The 15,793-nt window shown below is 43.9% G+C and overlaps 1 long non-coding RNA gene across 3 annotated transcripts; it reads right to left on the bottom strand.

Annotated features, from left to right (window-relative positions):
* Positions 1 to 8,371: 8,371 nt before the first annotated feature.
* LOC115948742 lies at positions 8,372 to 15,734 on the bottom strand. Of its 3 annotated transcripts, none has more exons than XR_004082527.1 (3): positions 15,633 to 15,734; positions 15,158 to 15,218; positions 8,372 to 8,968 (listed from the first exon to the last, which is right to left on the bottom strand). It is a non-coding gene; the product is annotated as an uncharacterized LOC115948742 (long non-coding RNA). The 3 variants fall into 3 exon arrangements; XR_004082526.1 differs by having other exon boundaries at positions 15,109 to 15,218; positions 15,488 to 15,732; XR_004082528.1 differs by having other exon boundaries at positions 15,488 to 15,732.
* Positions 15,735 to 15,793: the final 59 nt, after the last annotated feature.

Below are 15,793 nucleotides of genomic sequence, written 5' to 3'. Positions count from 1 at the left end.
AGGGAAAGTGTTTGTGTCTCCTGGGTTAGAAATGATTTTTTTCTTTGTTATTGGTGCTCCTGCTTCTTCTGCTACATAAACAATCCCACCTGATTTCCCTGCTCCACACGATCTGTGCAAGCAAATCATATTTTCATTTCTTTTCCCCTCACCTAGGAGGAAATCTTTCCCTTCTATTAGGAGATGGCTGCATGGGAATATTGGTCAATGATGTATGAAATGAGGGGAAGAGTGAGAGAAGCTGTCTGTAGGTAACTCAGATAGAGATTTATAAAATAACTAGATATAGTTAGATATTACTTCTGTGGGTTTAGCCCCTCACTGAGTGTCATTTCACAAACCAGAGGGAACAACATTGTTCTCACCTGATTTCGTGTGTGCTTCACTTCTTTCTGCTGGAGAGACCCAAACTGTTCCTGTGTGCCACAAATCCCAGGGCGACACAACCTCAGGGAAATGTGTTCCCCATTTCTTGGGAAAGGATCCCCATTTTGGGAAGAAGGAGCCTCTTTTTGCCTCAGAAGGATCTGACTCACTGTCTGGGTTTGAAAAGCTAGGTGTCTGCTGAGGAAGGCAGGAGCATCCCTTGAAATGGAAAATGTAAAACCCTTCCTTCCAAATAATTATATATATAATATAAATATGAAATAATTATATATATAATATAAATATTATATAATCCATTATATCATATAATATATAATTATAATTATATTCTCACTGACATATTTTCTGAAAAATACCTTGGCTAGGATTTTTCTCCTGAGAAGCTGAGAGGCCTCAGAAATGAAATGTGAACAATAATTTTCTGCTGCTGATGTGGCAGGTGCATCTTTGATTGGTCTCATGTGAATTGTTTCTACCTGATGACCAATCCCAGTCCAGCTGTGTCATGGCTCTGGTCTGTCACAAGATTTTATTATTCATTCTTTGCTAGCCTTCTGATGTCTCCTTGCTCTCTTTCTTTTAGTATAGGTTTAGTATATAATTTTTTTAATATATTGTAAAATAATAAATCAGCCTTCTGAAACATGGAGTCAAGATTCTCATCTCTTCCCTCGTTCTGGGGACCCTCAAACACCACCACATTATATACATATAATATATGTATAATATACATAATATATGTATATGTATATGTATATGTATATAATATATATGTATATAATATATGTATATATACATATATTACATATATGTACATATATATACATGTATATAATATATGTATATGCATATATTATATGTATATATAATATACATATAATATATGCATAATATAAATTATATGCATATAATTTATAATTATTATATTATATTATATATTTTATATTATATATTTTATATTATATATTTTATATTATATATTATATATTATAATTCTAATTTTGAAATTAAGGGGCTCTCAGGCAAAGATATGGGAATAGGAAATCCAGTTCTTTTCTAAGGAAGAAAATAAAAAATAAAATAAACAATGCAGTAATACAAAACAACAGTGTCAGAGCCAGAACAGGCCCTGTCCCCCTGTGTGTCAGGGGGTGGCACAGCCCCATCCCATGGGGGCTCAGCCCTCCTGCAGTGCCAGCTGTGCTGCTGCTGGAGCAGGGATCCTGCACAAGGGGGGAGTTTTCCTCTGCAGCTCCAGGGCTGCTGCAGATGGGCCTGGGCTCCCTCTGGCAATGCAGGGCAGCAGAAAGCTGCTCCTCTGGCAATGCAGTGGGCAAAGGCTGTTCTGGTATCCCAAAATCTCAGATTGGATCCAGGTAGGAATGCTTGGCTCCTCCCCTGGGCGCAGCATCTCCCCATGGGATGCTGGAATTGGATCAGCCCTGCAGGGACACTCAGTGGCCATGGACAGCAGAGATCTCCTGGAGGGAGGGTTGGCTGTGGGAGAGAGAAAGAAAAAACTGCCCCATGGACAGCAGAGAACTGGCCCAGCTCTGACAGATGGTGACAGAACTCACACCCCAATAACATCCGGTGCCCTAAGACACCTCCATGGATGTGCTGCTGGCACTGGGAATGCCCAGGAAGCCACAAATGTGCTTCAAGGCTGTCACTGAGGGGGGAAAACAGACAGATGTGTTTGGGAAACATCCCAAAAGATGCTGGGACACATCCCAGCTTGGTCCCAGCCGGGAGCCAGGCTGGCACAGCCCCGGGGACAGAGCTGGGACAGGCAGCTGGGCTGAGGGATGGGAACTGTGGAGGCAGGAGAACCACAAGGCCTCCGTGAACTCCAGCTGCACTTGGATATCCCAGCTCTGGCTCTCCCTGGAGGCAGGACCTGGACAGAGGCACTGCAGGAGCTGAGCTCAGACACCAAGCCAAGCTTTCCCATCAGCAGCCCTCAGAGATCTGCACCCCTTTGCCCCCCTCAGAAGGGTATTTCACTATCAGGCACCTGGGGGAAGACAAACCTAAACCCAAAACCTTTCCCCCAGATTTTGTAGCATTTGTGCAGTGCCAGGACTGCTGGAGTCCTGCTCCCTTCCCATCAGGCACTAGGGAATAATTGCTACATATATTAGGCAGAAATTCTAAAATATGAGCATAATCGACCTATCTGGAGCTCAGCTAAGCCCCAGATGATTGGCAACACCCTTCTTGTTGCACAGGGAACATTCCAAGGGTTTGAGCTATTTCAGGCACCATCTCTTCCCACAACAAAGGAACCTGGGTGGCAGAGAGTGCAAAACCTGAAACATGAGGGCTGTTTAAAACATCTCTTAGCAACTCAGAGATACCCCAAAGTCACTGCTGCAGGAGAGCACTGGTGCCAGTGCTTGTGGGATTTCTGCTTTCCTTGGATGCTGGTGAGGAATTTATAAGCAGATGCAGGGAACTCGACAGCCTTTATCTTTTTATCTCGCCCATTCTTATTCAGGTAATTGTCTAATCCTCATTTGAAACTCCCCAAGGTCTTTGCCTCAGTAATTGAAGTTTCAGTCGTGCTCTGGGGTTTGAGAAATCCAGAGGATGTGTTCCTTTGTGCTGGAAATTCAGGCTGTTCCAGGTGGGGGCTGTGGGGCAGCTGAGAACAGCAGGGATTTCAGCACCAGGGGCAGGGTGGGCATGGGGGGTGCAAACGTGGCAGAGCTCCAGAGGCCATCCCAAAATCCTGATGGAATTGCAGAGCTGGAGCCTGAAGGACACCCAGAGCTCAGCACTCCTTCCCTCCCATACAGAATATCTCATTTTCCACAGGACAGCTGAGTGCTCCTCACTTTTCACCGTTCTGTGGAGAAAATGGCCTTGGGTGTTACTGGGGTGAGGGAGGGAGGTGCTCAGTGCTGCTCTCCAGATGTTAATTCCAGATGTGGGGTGGTCACTGAGTGCTCAGGTGGACTCTGCTCTGACAGGCAGAGCTTCTTTCAGACCCCAAAAGGAAAGGGCAAAACACATCCCAGTGAGCAGAGAGGAAAATGGGGAAAACCTGCCCCAGCTTCTGTAAGGGGTACTGGGGAGAGGGGTGTGTGAGGGAAAAACCTTGTGATGAGAGAGGGGAATCCCATGAGAGGGGAAAATGTCGCAGACATCCTTTTCACTAAAAATCCTTTCTTAGGATTTTTTCCCTTCTGAGGAACTGAGGCCTCAGAGACAAAATGTAAACAATAATTATCTGCTGCTGTGGAATGCAGCAGGCAGATCCATGATGGGTCTCGTGTAGATGTTTTAGTTCAGTAACCAGTCACGGCAGAGCTGGCTCTCTCTCTTGGTCGGAGCCAGCTGCCTTTGTTCTCATTCTTTCTTTTCTATTCTTAAGTTAGCTAGCTTCTGGAAACCTTTCCTTCCTTCTCTTTTTAGTATAGTTATAATGTAATATATATATATCATAAAAGAATAAATCAAGCCTTCTGAACGTAAAGTCAACATTCTCATCTCTTCCCTCAATCAAGAACCCTTGTGACCACTGTCACAGGAAAACAAACCATGTGATATAACAAACTATTCAGTGCAATATGAAGACTACTCAGTGCAAATCTCCAATCATCCAGCGCAGAACAACAACTAAACAACCATTTAGTGCAATACAACAAGCTTCCACCCAAGAAGGTTTTTTCTGCATGTCCTCCCCACTCAGTGAGCAGGGATAACCATCCAGCAAGTCATAGTTTAAAGTCAGATAATTTAAAATCCCTTGCTGAGGGCTCCTGCAAGCATTCCCGAGCTAAATGCTCTGCATTTCCTGGCTGCCTCCACAAGGACATTCCCACCACCCCAGGGTGCTCCAAGCCCTGTCCAGCCTGGCCCCAGCACCCCTCTGAGCTAGAGAGGTGTTAAACACCTGAGCTCCTGCACAGAAGGATCCTGCAAGGAAAGGGAAGGGCTGGAAATTTGTTTACTGAATCTCAGGCTGAGGTGAGTTTTAGCTCTCTCACGAGGCTTTAGCCACATAATTGCAAATAGTTATTTTAGCTGAACTTCATAACTCTGAGTTGCAGTGATTAAACTGAAATTCCCATCCTGGACCTGCAGGAAGATGAGTCCTAACAACTGTTAAATCTCAATATCACATTCAGCCACCTCAGTAATCTGTTTAAAAAAGCAAACATCTGCAATCTCATTATCAAGCAGCCCAGGGGCTGAAACCTCCCAAGTGGATATGTTGGGAAAGAGACAAATTTTGCTTAAAAAGGAAGCTTATCTCATCAGGATGAAAAATCTCAACCAAGGAAAGCAAAATGTGCTGTAAAACTTTAACCACAGCCTTTTTTGTCTCTCAGTGTCTGAGAAATTAAAATTCTCCAGTGGATTCTCCCCCTCTGAAATTCCAGTCCAGCCCATTTTTTAGAGCAATGGCTTCAGGTTTATCACAGTCAGCACAGAATTGTTTCTTTGTGACAAGCACAGCTAACACAACAAATAGCCTCACATTCTTCAGGGGTGCTGGTAAATAAATAAAACTAATTCCTGCCACCAGCTGAGCTCCCAGTATTTCAGTGTGATAACAATGCTCTGGAGCATTTCATCCTGCACAGCCCTCATCCATCCCAGGGAACCAGGGCAGCTTTCTCCTCTCACCAGCCAAGAGAGAGGAACCAAATGCTGAGGCTGATCTTGCTGAATGTTTTTGGGTGGCTGAGCAGAACCCTGGCTGCATTATGATACACCCATAAAATAATCCAGAAACTCAGTTTCACACAGCTCACAGCACTGCTGGTGCTTCAGCTGCTCCTGGAAGACAAAGTTTCTTGGGAAGGATGACAAAAAATATCATTACACTCATTAACTCCACCCTGTTTCTGTAAATTTGAAGGATTGCAGAGATGTGGACAGAGCTAACCAGCACTGCAAAGCCCATTTTTAAGCACTCCATTTTACATCTTCAGTTCTCTACTGTTTTTCTGTGAAATCCAGAATGAGGGGGCTCTACCTCCAGGAAGCAATTGAAACCTTAAATGCACATTTGACTGAGTAAATAACCCAGCAACTCCTCTGAGCGTCCAGCTGGAGACAGGCACAGATGAACTCAGGGAGAAGCACAGCAATAGGTTTTATGCTGCAGAATTCACCTCTCTTGGTGGGCAGCAGATGCTGAAGGCTTTGGAAGCACTCTGATATCCTTGATTTCCTTCACAGCAGAAATGCACTGGCTTTAGAAGAGGTGCTTCTCATTAAACTGTTGTTAATGTGTTGTAGTTAATAAATAAATGTGGGTTCAAGCCGCAGCATTAAAATTTGAATATGACAAAATGTGGGGTTGTTTAGATCTGGGGGTTTATTTTAGCAGGCTGTAAAAGACAGATCAGACCCCATTCTGCCTTTCAAACATGGAATTTCTACCCATGGAAAAATGACAAATGATGGAGAGCTGTTCTGTCAGCAGAGGACACCTTGAGGAACAGTGGAAATAATATTTTGTTACTGACTTTCCTTGGAATGGGCAAATTCCCTTCATCTCCCCAGCCAATCCATAGCTGTGCAAACCAGGACACTGAGGATGTGCTGCTATTCCAGACCTTGCACTGGACATTAATCCCCTTATGCCCCTAAATCAGCTGCCTGTTTTAGCCCAGGACAGCCTGATATCTCTGCTCCTCCATCAGCTCTGCCTCAGTGTCCCCTTGGGCCTCATCACACCACAATAATGAACATTTCACTGACACTGCACAGGCTTTGGGACCAGTGTCCAGCCCAGGCCAGCAGCTCTGTCCTTGCCTGGGCTCAGGGACAGCAAAGCAGATTCCAAATGGGAGCACCTGAAGATTTCCCTGCCAGGCTCCCACACCAGGCCATGCTGTTACACAGGACTTAAGATTAAAAATCAGAAATTGCTGCAAAAATATTGGTGAAAGGGCTGGCCAGGGAGTGTTTCAATAACTTCTGTTAAAAACATCACATGTTCCAGCTCAGCTCCACTCTGCCATAAGAACAGAAAAGCCATGTAGGTAATTTTTAAATTACTTTTTGCCATTAGGACAGTGTCTTTTACCCAGAAGTTGAACACAGATGGCCCTCAAGACACCTGTAATTCTTTCTCTTCAGTAATAAACATGCAAAATGAATAATGAAGAGGCACCTGAAGCCATTGGAAGCCCTGTCCACAAGCAACACTTGCTGTGACTCCATAATTTTATTTTTCTTTCTAAATAAAGGGGGTTTTTGCCCTAGTAACACTGAATATATCCTTGCAACAAGAGGGCTGGGTGATAGCAGAACTGATAAGTGACCTAGGCCAGGGAGGAATTAGGGGGAAAGTGTTTTAGATGTGGCTGAAAAGATCCCAAATGGCAGCACCAGCAGCTGTGCCGGTGGAAAACTCAACAAACCTGGGAATGCCCAGGGGAAACCGAAAACACAGCCAATCCCACATGGACATCACCTCCAAAGCAGCAGCTGGAACTGCACAAGGAGAAAACTTCCAGGCCATTTTGGGAGAGGATCCCAGGACTCAAACAAATGAAGACTCTAAATTCTTGAGTTATTTCCACGTGTATAACGAGTGGGAAGTGTTCACAGGGACGTGGTGAAAATACCTGGTTTGAAGCAAGAAGGGAAGGTGGAATTGGTGCTGGAAGTCACTGAGGACAGCCAGGAAATTCTGCTTTTGTCTCCAAAGCAGCCCAGGCTGGCAGCAGCTGTGCCAGCCCCTGTCACTGTGATACTTTCTGAAAAATCCCTTCACCAGGATTTCTTCTCCTGGGAAGGTGAGAAGCCTCAGCTTCTCCACATTTTGCTGCTCTGGAATGAGGTCTGGAGACTGTTTATCCGAACATGTGAATTGGTTTTAATTAATGACCAATCACTATCAGCTGTGTTGGACTCTGAATCAGTCACGGGTTTTTATTATTCATTCTTGTTAAACCTGATGTATCCTTTCTCTTTCTTTACTATAGTTTTAGTATAGCAAGAATAGAATGGAATAGAATAGAGTAGAATAGAATAGAATAGAATAGAATAGAATAGAATAGAATAGAATAGAATAGAATAGAATAGAATAGAATAGAATAGAATATCAGCCTTCTGAGAACTTGAGTCCAATTCTCATCTCTCACCTCGTCCTGGGGACCCTCACAACACCACAAGCCCCCACTGGCCCAGGCTTGGGGAGGCAGCCTTGGAGCAGCAGTGGGACAGGACTGGAATTTCAGTGGATGGGATGAGCCTGGAGGGCTTTTCCAGCCAGGAGGATTCTGTGGCTGAGATACAAGTGTGACCCTCCCAAACAATCCTGGTGAAAAGCAGCATCTCCCGGAGCCCCCATGGGACTGGCACCTCAGCCACAGACAGCACTCCATGGAGCTGCCTCAGCTGGCCCAGCCAGACACTGAGATTTTGTCAATATTTCCTTTATCTGGGGAGGGGAGAGAATAAAGCTGAAACAACAGCCTGGCTTTTAAGTTATAGTAAAATTCCTGCAGCTGCTGGGATTCTCCCAGCTGAGATCAAGTTTGGACTCCTGAGTTTTCAGAGAGCAGCCTGGTGTTTGATGCTCCCTGCTGCTGCCAGGGCCCACAGTGACAAGCCCTGCTGTAAGGACAAGCAATTTTATTTTATTTTATTATTTATTATTGGGGTAGAATGCGCTGAAGCACCACAACTGCTGCTGTTCCATGCTAATGGTGCCAGAGCTTCACTGGCCCATGCTGCTCTGTCAGCCTGGGGGCTGAGTTATGGTTTTGGTATTTCACTCTCTGCTCTGACTGGGATTTGCTCTTTGTTGTGTTCTGGTCTGCACTTCAGGGTAATCCCTCGTTGGAAACACTCAGGCTGCTCTTCACAAATTCTGTGTGTCTGGGGCTGTACAGGATGGGAACATGCTCAGGATCTGTGAATCTTCCAGAACATTTGAGCACAAACTGCTGGCAGAACAGCAATACATCTTCACACCTCATGTTTTAATGAAAACAATCAGCACATTCCAGTGTGTGTTTTCTCCATTTATGTATTTTCATTCAAAATGCATCTTCATATATTCTTTACAAGTATTTTACTTCAAATTTTTAATGAACATCACAGAAAATGCAACATAGAATCAATTTGGCTTTTCTTTAATAAACTATTCCCAAGGCACTACACATATGGCTACACCTTTACACATAAATAAGTGTGCAGTGGAACAGAGTCTGGATTATTATTATTCATAACTAAGAGAGGACTGTGAATGTATTTTGCTTTTCAAAATTCAGGAACAATCCAGGAGAGGCTTTTGAGTTATCACAGGAGTCAGCAGGTGTTCTGTGAATGAGGAATTGGAGAGCTCAAGGCCTCTGAACTGTAAGCACTCCTTGGTTTGAAGAATTTACAAAGGTAAATAGGTGCAAGAAATAATAATGGGAAATTCCATTTAATGCAGGACAAAGGCAGGGAGATGTAGAATTACCCCTCCTGAAGGGAGTAAAGCTTGGCAAGGAGCTCAAACCAGGCAAAACCTTCAGACAACTTTCCCCAGCAGAAACCATTTGTGGATTGTACAAATCACAGAAGGAGAAAAGCGAAGATCTCTCATCCAATTCTAATCCAGCTGTGGAGAATGAAATTTTTACAAGTTAAAAAGGAAAATAAAATAATTAAAGCTACAAGTTTTGATAGTTCTGCAGCTCAGGTGTAATTTTTGACAGCATTTTTGGTTCAGGTAACCAAAACTGAATGTTACTTTAATGAAAATTCACCCATTAGGTCATTAAGATCAGTCCATTTGTTTCCCTTGTTTTTCATTATCTTCTGTGGAGTCATTCTTGTTTTCTACTGGTGTAAACACATCCCAACCCATGGTGTTTAATTTCCTTAAAAATTTTATTTGCCCATTTCTGGTTTCAAGAGGACTTTAACTTGCAGGTGTTTAAATCAGCAAGGAAACAAAAAGATCATCTTAGAAGGAATTGGAGTCAACTCAAGCCATATTTTAATTTTATGACTGTTCATTTTCTTATATTGGCAATTCCCAGTCAACTCCTCAGGTGAGAGAACATGACATTTTTAACCACTGAATTCCCATAATTTTGAAGTAACCATGGGCTTCTGCTTGTTATTGCTTAAGATTCAACAGAGGCTGCATCAGAAATGAGCCTTTGAGGAAACCAAGCCTATTATCCCAGCTAGCTGGGGCAATGGCAACCATCATGAAAGGAAAATTACTGCCATTAAATCAAGAAACTAATTAGAATCAGATCATCAAGTTCCTTTTCTGCTGGAGCCTTGGTCTCCTGGCATGGGATAGGGTGATTTACCTCAGAGCACACACCAGGGCTGAGCTGAGCCTGTTGGTTTAGTGCTTTTCTGATGCTTCCAGAAATTCAATAAACAGCTCAAGAAGGCTCAGTGGCACTTGTGGATGTGGGCTGGCAGCTCTCAGAGAGGAAGGCTGGGAAGGCAGAGCTCAGGAAATCTGGCTCAGGATGGAATCAGAGGGAAGCAGCCTCTGCTCCCCCTGCACAGCCCTGAGCAGAGCAGGAGCCTTCAGCTGAACGTCTCAGACACACAAATCCTGGCCTTGATTCCCTCCCTGTCCCAGCAGAGATCAGTGAGATATCAGTGAGATATCAGTGAGATATCAGATGTGCTCAAGCATGTCAGACACACAGGAGGGATCTCTGTGGTTCCCACGAGGAGACCTGGGCTGGCTCTGACAGTGTTTGTGTGAAAAACACAGTCACTCTCCTGGGAAAATGTGAAAAGTTTAATAAAGGGACCATAGGAGACAAGGACCACAGAGCAGAGGTTATTATGGGATCAGCCAAGAGCACACCTGCTAGTTTGGGAACACCTTTTATATCCCATTTCTATTGCATCAGCCTGTTACATATTCATAGACCCTTATGCTTAGTAAACTTTCTTCCCAAACTATTTTACATGTTCCAAGAATTGTTTAGCATGGCTCCTCCTCGGTTCCACCTTTTTAGAGCATGCAGATTCCTTGGTTGTGGTTTTAATCCATTCTTATCCTCTCCTGGTTTTGGGCCTTGATCCACACTGTCTTCAGACAGTGAGTGCTGATAATTGGAATATCAATAGCAGGGTCCTCATCCTGTGTTCACTGGATGTTATCCCATCCAAAGAGCATTTAAACACAAGCATACTTCTATCAGCTATTTCATAGAGCTTAATTAACAACAGAAATAAAAACTTTATAACAAAGTTACTTTAACACCACACATATAAAATCCATTTTAATATTTCCAAAAGCCAGTATTAATATGTATCTATAACATTTGGGAGGCTCTGCACCCTGAAATCTCCCTCATCTCCACACCTGGGAATCTCCTGGGCATGGCAGTGTCTGACCTGCCTGCCAAACTCCCTGCCAGCTTCCTCACATCAGCCTTCTCCTGCTGTGGTGCTTCAGCCTCTCAAATGGAGCACAGTTATTTCACAAATATCCACCAGTGAGCTCAGGAAACTTGGGGGGAAAGCACAGGACTTGTGAGGGTCTCATATTGAGGATGAGAAAGGTGATTCACTCCCAATGATACCACAAGCAATTAGAAAATTATCAAAGGTTAATAAAGAATAACATGCATCTGTCACAGCAGGAAGTGCCCCAATGAGAATCCAGGCTGCCACTCCAACCTTACAGGAGCCATTTACTCCTTATGCCTTTGATTTCCCAGCACTCACCCTTATTTTCCCAGTCTTTGGAGAGTAATCAGTGTTTTAAATGTTCTTCAAAATCATATGAGTCAGTACAAATTGTCTTCCCATTTGTACCCTTAATTGGGTTTTAAGGCCATTTTAGGCATCTGCATGCTCCCAAGTCTAATAGGAACTCTTAAAAGCCTGAAATAATTTGGGACCAAAGTTGACACCTGAGGGTCATTCATTCTATTAATGGGAGTTGAGAGTTACCAGTTTTACAGTTGTTTTGTTTATAACCAGAGGGAAGGACAGGTTTACTCAGTAGCTGCAGCATTACTCAGCACAGAGACCTGAGGAATGTTCCAGAAAGCAGCAAGGAATTTGCCTGGTCCACAAATAAAATCACTATTTAAGATTATATGGGCTACATTTAATGAGGGGATCTGCCTCAGATTAGGACACTGAAGTCCTCAAATATCTACATGCAAAATGGCACAACTGATTGCCAAACTTCAAATTAATGTTCATTTTCTGAGGTATCAAACAGTCCCAGAAAATGAAGGGAGAAGTTCTTTCCCAAAAAATATAATCACTCAAAACAAGTCACCTCCTTCCCAGAGAGGAAATGCTCAGAGCAGCATTGATGTTCTGCCTCCAGGACCTTGAGATTGCTCAGAAATGAGCTTAAGCTCAGGAAAGATTATAAAAGTCCTCTGAACTACAAAATGAGTCCAGGTTCTCCAGTAGAAATAATATTCCACCAGCAAAGGACTGGAAAGGAAAACAGAAAATCCCTTGCTGATATGACCCACAGCAGGTGTAGGGCACTTCAGTACTTCAAGAAATTGGCTAAGGAATGAAAAAATTCAGTGGTTTTAGGCTAAGCACGGAGTCAGTATGAAAAGCTGCCATTTCTAAATTAAAGTATTTGCTGTAACTGGCAAAATAACTCATTGGTTTGAAGCCAATCCTGAAAGATTCCCAAAGGAGTCAACCTATTACCAAAGCAAACTGATTAATAAGTCCAGTATTGATCTGCCAGGAGCAGGGGATGCCTATGGTGATCCCCTTGGAAGCTCATGGGCAAAAATAAAAGGAGAGAAGAAAATGAAGGAATCTCAAGCCTTCACTAGACAGGTTTCTGATTCTCCTCTTTCCCACGAATTAATGTCATGTTCAGGCTGGAATATTCCTCAGAAAAAACACTGCTCTCCAACATCCAGCTATTTAAAGCATCTGCAATAACTCTGTACAATAATTCTGTAAAAAGAACTGATGCAAACCTGCAGACAAGAACCCAAACTGAGCTAGAAACCAACCCCTCTGGGTGTCCCTGGCAGCAGCAGGACCTGGGCTTTTCCAGGCTGCTGGGGTGAAGCAGCACTGATTTATTCACACACAAAAGATTTGAGGCTGTTGGGGAAGATGGGAATTAGAAATTCAGTGTCCAGTGAGGAGCTGGATGTTTCCATACCCATGGATATCCATCCCTGTGAATGGAGATTTGATAATGCTGCCTCATGGAACTTTATTGCATTTTCAGCTGTCTTCCCACCGGGTTATTGAAATTCTGTAAGAAGAGAGGACTCAGGAGGAAATCTGCAGTTTGCAGGCACAAAGGAGGAAGATAAAATTTGCTCTTTCCCACCTCCTTAGGACAGGGTGAGGAAGGATATTTCTCCAGTTTAAAGCACAAGGAAAATCAGGAAGGCAGGGATGGCCTTGCTGACTGGAGTGTTGGTTCCAACACCAATCCCAAAGCATAATTAACAACAGCTGCCTAAAATATGGATTTTCTGGTTTTCCCCTGTCTGAAACTCAGTGGACACGTTCACCATCTCATTGGTATGCAGAGCTCTGATCTGCCAAGGACACCTGCCAGTCTCCAGCAACTTCCAGCAAGGATCAATCCATTTTCTAATTAGGGATGGGAGTTAATGGCAGCTGAAATGACCACTTTAAATACAGCAGGCCCTAAGCAATGACTTGTCAAGGTGCTGCCTGCCCCAGAGCCTTTCCTTTGTAATCTTCTCAGCCTCTGCACTCTCCTGGATGATTTATGGTGTCTGGGGGCTCCTTGGCAGTACTTTCTGTGCTGATAAAGAGGAGAACCTTGACTGTATCTTAAATTGTCAACAAATGCTTTCAAATTTCCTAAGAGTTCTTGCATTTGTCCTTCATATTTCCAGAGTTAAAAAAAAATGTTCCAGGCTGAAACTGCCCTTTCCTACAGAGTAATGCCCATGAGCATCTCATTATTGAGCCCCATGAATTTTCCCCACAATCAAAATGTGCTTAATTCCCCTGGCCTCACCCCATAACTCCCAACTGGATACCCAACCCTGTGGTGACAGCCCAGTTAATTCTGCTGCCATCATTAATTATTGGAGAAACACACCTGGCAAGAGTGAGTTTCACAGGCTAGAAGGGACATTACAACTTTAATAGAAGGAGACATCAAAAAGCATTTGCCCACAGCAAGGAATTCAACAATTGTGTTTAAATTTAATAAAACAAGTAATAAAGAGTTGAGCTGGAGTCAAAGTCTGTCACTGGCTCTCCCACAATATTATTTATGGCTCTATATAGGCCCAGCTCCATGACTTCAGCAGGCAGAAACCTTAATACCTTGTGACACAACTGGGCTGAGCCATCTAATATCACCCACAAATCCCTGAAAAACAAATACTCCTTCAAATAATTATGCTGTTCCAACATCATAACTTCCCAGGCAGTGATGAAATGTCCTGGTTTAGGGAAGACCACTGAAAAGCCTTGTCTGTATCCTGGGCTTCAAATCAAAAACCTTTAATATTAGGATCACACTCTGCACTGAACAAATGTCAGAGAAATAAACTTGACGGAACAATATATTTTTCATGCTCTAAAATGAATTTTAAAAAGGACCTAGAACAGGAAACTACAAAGTCTTTAACCTCCAGGGGGAAAAAAATCAAATACCACCCAGGTCACTAATAATCTAATGTCAACTGTTTCCATAAAAAATGGGCAATGATAAATAATCAAAGCATTTAGTGGGAGCTGTGGGGATCTGGGTTATTCTCAGTTATTCTGTGTTATTCTCTGTGCATGTTGATTAGATTTTTAAAGAAAAGGAAATGTTTCTCCCAGCCCTGTTTCCCTGTGGTTTTTAACCCAGAGCACGAAATCTCTCACTTTATTTTCTAGATCCTTCCAGATCCTCACCTCCCTCAGCCTGGCTGCCACGTTATCTTCCTGAGAAGGAAAACACCTCAGAGCAGCCAGTGCAAGGTGAACCTCTGAGCTGGACAGGTTTAGGACACAAGGCAGGTCTGGCTGATCCAAACTGTACAGAATTCCAGAATTCCAGATTCCTGCCTCCATGAGCTCCTGGCACTAAGCTGGCTCCTACAGTGCCCTTCCACTCACACACTCCTCTGATCACTGCTCTCGTTTGCATTGGCAGAAAAGGTACAAGAAATGTTTATCTCACTTAAATTATTTTAATTTCTTGCAGCAAACTACAAGAAAAGGGCCAGCCCCGAGCAGCTCACTCAGCAAACAAGTGAATGTCACAACTTGAACAATGTGCAGGCAGAGCTGTTTATTCCACCACTGCATCAATGCATTTATTACACTCCTGCATCCATCTCATGCTGCCCAATCCCTCTTTATATGAAATGCAGAGATTAGCACAGAGTTCTCTGTTCCAAGAGACACAAGATCACTTTTGCTGCACTTCATCAAATGTGAGAGAAGACAAAATCTCTTGTCCTTTGACCAGGCAGTCCAAACTCAGCATGAGGATAAAACCCCAGTGGCAGCAAACACACCGTGCCATCCCAGGACTGGAGAATCAGCTTTTCTTGCAAAAAAATACCAAAAAAAACCCCACCAAAACAAGAAAACGAAACCCCCCAAAACAAACAAACAAACAAAATCACACAAAAAACCTCACAAAAAACCCAAACAAACAAACAAAAAAACCAAAAACAAATCACCAACCCAAAAAAGTGGTATTAGCTAACCTGAAATAGCAATTTTAAAGCAAGGTCCCAGAATAGAGAAGAGTTGCTTTTATCATGATATAACCTATGGAAATTGTACCTGAAAATACAGAAAGATTTCATGCCCTGGAATACTTTTTGCATCTTACTTCCATGAAGTGTCACATCCAAGGCCATCTGCCTTCATCTTCCTGGGTGTAACACACTGTCCTAAAGGTAAAAAAAATTTAAAGATTTAAAGATCCCCTAGTATTTCTCTTGGCTTTTGTGTCCTTGTGGCAGAGCCGGAGCTGACCGTGCGGTGTTTTTACCACAAGCCGCTGCAACAGCTCCGGGCAGCCCTTGATCGGTGTTTGTGCAGTGTGGGGATCCTGTGGGGATTAAACAGACCCGGGGGGGTTAAACAGACCCAGGGTGGGTTAAACAGACCCAGGGGAGAATAAACACCCAGTTCAGCTCCCCCGGCCGTACTCCCTCACCCTTCGCGAACCGCCGGACTCGCTCCAGCTCCTCAGAGCCCTCTCCAGAGCCAGGGGGACTCGCTGTGGGGCTCAGCCGGGACGGGACGTGCAGCACAACCCCAACCCCACAAACCCGGCACCATTCAACACCGGCCCCACAAACCCGGCAGGATTTCGGGGCCAGGGGGACTCGCTGTGGCACTCAGCCGGGACGGGATGTACAGCACAGCACCGGCCCCACAGACCCGGCACCATTCAACACCGACCCCACAAGCCCGACCGGATTTTCCGCCTCAGCCGCGGCCGGCCCGGGCTCCGCTCCCC

Source organism: Geospiza fortis, unplaced genomic scaffold (assembly GCF_000277835.1).
Source record: "Geospiza fortis unplaced genomic scaffold, GeoFor_1.0 scaffold117, whole genome shotgun sequence".
Classification (NCBI taxonomy): Eukaryota; Metazoa; Chordata; class Aves; order Passeriformes; family Thraupidae; genus Geospiza; species Geospiza fortis.
The sequence above is the reverse complement of the archived record's forward strand: the minus strand, read 5'-3'. Positions and strand labels throughout refer to the sequence as shown.